Genomic DNA, 3,931 nt, shown 5'->3' with positions numbered 1-3,931 from the left:
CCTTGATTTGCTTTATTGCTGCTATTGCTTGTGTAAAATATTCCTTAAATTCTTTGAACTCTTGTATGTGCTTCTTATTGTTGATCAGAAGCTTTAAAATGAGTTTTCTGAATTCTGTATGTCCCATTTTCTCGATGTCTTCCTCAGTTAACTCTGAGTTTGGCAGAGTTTTGCTTTTTTGCAGGGGAGTTTTCAGTAATATTCATTGTGCCTTTGTCTTTTCTTTTGCTCTTGGTCATTGTACTTCTGGTTAGCAGAGTCTTCTCCTTGGGGCAGGTTTCTAGGCTGTATCACCCACAGGTCTACAATGTAATTTTACATATTGCAGTTGGTACACAACTCTTTGTTTGCAGCCTCCAGTGTGTTCCAGGATTGGGTTCTTACGTTAGATTTCCACAGAGAACTCCATAGCCCCAACTCCTGGCTCACCAATCTCCACCTCCTGTGATATCGTGCTGAGGCTGTACTGTTGTCTGTACAATCTTTCTCCCACTTCCGGTTGGAGCAGGTCCCAGGGTTAGGAAGACACCAGGTGTCTTATATACATAGGTTGTTGTTGGTGCTGATCTTGTTGGAACCTGTTGGATGTTAGGTCTGGGTGCCACGCGAACCTATTTTGACCCGTATGATGCCACAGTCAGTATAATTTTCCTGTGGGGCCAGTACAATCCATGGAACTCAGTGATTTCTTGTGAGCTCAACACATGTGCAGTTCACTGTTGTCCTCTGCAGTCCTAAAGCTTTTGCCACAGTGTCCAAAATGGCGCCTGATGTACCACTACTAGAGTTCTTGATTTGAGGGCTACCCAGATTTGTCTTGGGTGGAACCTGTAGAATGCCACGTTATTGTAGTTCACTGAGTCAGAAATGAGTTCACTCCCAGCTCAGTGTATGCTCAGTCCTTTCCCTTGCCTTTCCTCCTTAGGCAGAATGGCGCCCAACTCGGCTCTAGGGGGCTGACTGGGCTGTGACATCCACCCTGTTCTCGCACTGCCCGTCTGAGATTCGCTGCTCTGTCTCTGCTCCTGGTCAGATCAAACAGACCAGCAGGACAGACAGTTCCCCGTCTGGGTTCACCTCCCAAGCTCCCAGTGAAAGTCTCTTCCCACCTGGTTGCTGGTGGAGTTCCGGCTGCTGGTAGAGTTCAGATCACCGTTAGCTGAATGCCGCTGGAGTTTCAGTCACTGCAACACCACACTGCTGTGCCCGCTGCCTTCCTGTGTCTGTCAGTCTCCAGGTACCCCTCTGTTGTTGTTCTGTCCTCTCCTGTTTCCTGGGATGTGTCCTCTCTGCTTCATCCTGATTAAACGTTTCTCCGTCCATTTAAACGTGTCCTTACCGTATTCTGCCACCTTGATTCTCAGGGTATTGGTTTGTGTCCTGGCTATTCCACTTTTGATTCAGCTCCCTGTTAAGAGTTTGGGAAAACAACTGAAGATGGCTTAAGTCCTTGGGCTGCTGCATCATGTGGTAGACCCAGATGAACCTCCTGGCTCTTGTTTTTTTTTTTTTTTTTTTTAAATCAAACCTTTATTGAACAAATACACAACTGAACTAAGGGGTGCTTCACTCTGGAGATACAATCAACAGCTTCCACTACTCGGTGGGCTCTCCCCAAAATACGAGACGTTTCCAGGGTGTCTCCTAGCAGCAGAATCTGCGCTGAAGGTGGGCATGGCCCGGACGTCATGGCTGCTCGGGCGGCTGCCCCCTGCCTCAAGCATGCCACACTTCCCTGTCTTCTGGTGGCCTGACAGCTTGTATTTCTCACAAATGCCTCAAGGCAACATTTGCGTGGCAAATCTTCCACACCTAGCAGGTGACACACTCGTGCTATTGGAAAAAATGTGAAATTATCATGTGGCTTTACTAAGGAAACAGCTTATTTGTTCTTGGCTAATTTTCTGTATCAGAAGGTGGGAAGGGTGCCTGGCATGATAGTGTAATGGTTAAGGTCCTCGCCTTGAACGTGCCAGGATCCCATATGGGCACCGGTTCTGGTCCAGGCAGCTCTACTTCTCATCCAACTCCCTGCTTGTGGCCTGGGAAAGCAGTCGAGGACGGCCCAAAGCTTTGGGACCCTGCACCCGCGTGGGAGACCCGGAAGAGGCTCCTGGCTTCGGATCGGCATAGTATCGGCCGTTGCGCTCACTTGGGGAGTGAATCATCGGATGGAAGATCTTCCTCTCTGTCTCTCCTCTCTGTACATCTGCCTTTCCAATAAAAATAAAATAAATCTTTAAAAAAAAAAGAATGGCCCAAGGCCTTGGGACCCTGCACCTGCGTGGAAGACCCGGAAGAAGCTCCTGGCTCCTGGCTTCGGATCAGCACAGCTCCAGCTGTTGCGGCCACTTGGGGAGTGAATCATCGGACAGAAGATCTTCCTTTTTGTCTCTCCTCCTCTCTGTAGATTCGCCTTTCCAATAAAATAAATAAATCTAAAAAAAAAAAAAAAAGGTTGAAGGGAGCACTTCCTCCAAGAGCAGGAGTCACTGCCCCCAGCACCCCAGGGACGGGCCTCCCCAGCCCCCAGCCCCCATGCTGAGTCCACCGACTGTGCAGGAGACAGTGAAGTGTGTGTTGGGATGGGGAGGAGACTCCTGACAACCTGGTTCTACACAAAGCAAAAGGCTCACTCTTGAGTCCCTAGGGAATAGAAACCGCGTAATTCTGACAGGTTAACTATTACCATAGAGAAACTGTTTCAGTGACTGTAGCCTGCCTGAGCACCGTGTATCATCCGTGTGTTTTATCACAGGGCTCAAGTGCTTATCACTTGAGCCATTCACATTCCTCTATGTGTCACTTTGTAGAATGCTGAAGGTGGATCTTGACCTTGGGGATCCGTCAGTTCTCCAAGAACACCAGGTAGTCTGTCAATCTGGCCAGGTGCTGCTCATTCGGGATTGGGGGCAGTGGGGAGGGCTCTGAGAAGGGAATAAAGTTGTTAAAGGAAACATCTAGGGCCCCCGCAACTGGCTTTCTGGGCAAGCACCATCGCCGTGGTGGAGTCGGCTTGCCATCCCTGCTTCACGACACACTTCCCTGCCCACGAAGGCGATGAAATTGTCAGCAGCAATGGAGGTGTGTACCTGGGAGACCAGGGCTACGGCTTGCTTCCTCGTGGGGTCTGGCAGGGCCCCCACCATTGGCCAAGGGGCCTCCGACCACCAACGTGCGCTGATGGTGATACAGATCCCGGGGAAGCCCCTCTGCCAGATGCACTGTCCACTGCCCAGATGGCCCCGAGCTCAGCGTCCATAGACTTGAGAGCAGGCAGGATTCTTTTGCACAGGTATCTTACGTTATTCATGTCATTATGCAGCAAATGCAAGGCCAGGGGCTGGGCATGCATGGGGTCATGGCAATCCCTCCAGGAGCCTGGAGCTGATCCAGGAGCTTTTGGAAACTGAAGGCATCTTCTGCCATCATGGCCCCCAGCATCTTCCCGGTGGCTCCTGCTGCCACCGCGGCACCTGCCAGGCTGCTGCCGTGCACTGGCCCTTGGGGCGTCCCCTCCAGGCTCTTAGTTTTATACTAGCCTAAGTCTGGCTGTTGTGGCCACCTGGGGAATGAACCAAGGGATGGAAGATCTGTCTCTCTCTGTCTCTTCTTCTCTGTGAATTTCAAGCTCTCAAGTAAGTTTCCTCCTTTTTCTTTTCTTTGTTTCTTTTTTTAATGAGGGCTGAGAAATCAGTACGGGTAATAATTAGGAATATCATGTAAATTACCTGAGGGATTTGTTTGGAAACCCCCTAAGTTTTACCCTTTGCCTTTGCTCTTAAAATATGGTTATCTAGAGGAAATTTTAAAAAAAAAAGGGAGGGGAGAAGAGATACTTTGGAAACTCTCAAACACTGAGGCTAAAAGCTTTTCTACTTTATCCCTCAGAAAACCTGACTGATGTCATACCGAACAGATTGTACAGGAG

General features: G+C 49.5%; 1 pseudogene; it reads right to left on the bottom strand.

The window, feature by feature from the left end:
- Positions 1-2,847: 2,847 nt before the first annotated feature.
- On the bottom strand, positions 2,848-3,444 carry LOC121158347 (annotated as a pseudogene).
- Between the last annotated feature and the right edge of the window lie 487 nt (positions 3,445-3,931).

Source organism: Ochotona curzoniae, unplaced genomic scaffold (assembly GCF_017591425.1).
Source record: "Ochotona curzoniae isolate NIBS_2020 unplaced genomic scaffold, NIBS_Ocur_1.0 contig_3819, whole genome shotgun sequence".
NCBI classification, from domain to species: Eukaryota; Metazoa; Chordata; class Mammalia; order Lagomorpha; family Ochotonidae; genus Ochotona; species Ochotona curzoniae.
The sequence above is the reverse complement of the archived record's forward strand: the minus strand, read 5'-3'. Positions and strand labels throughout refer to the sequence as shown.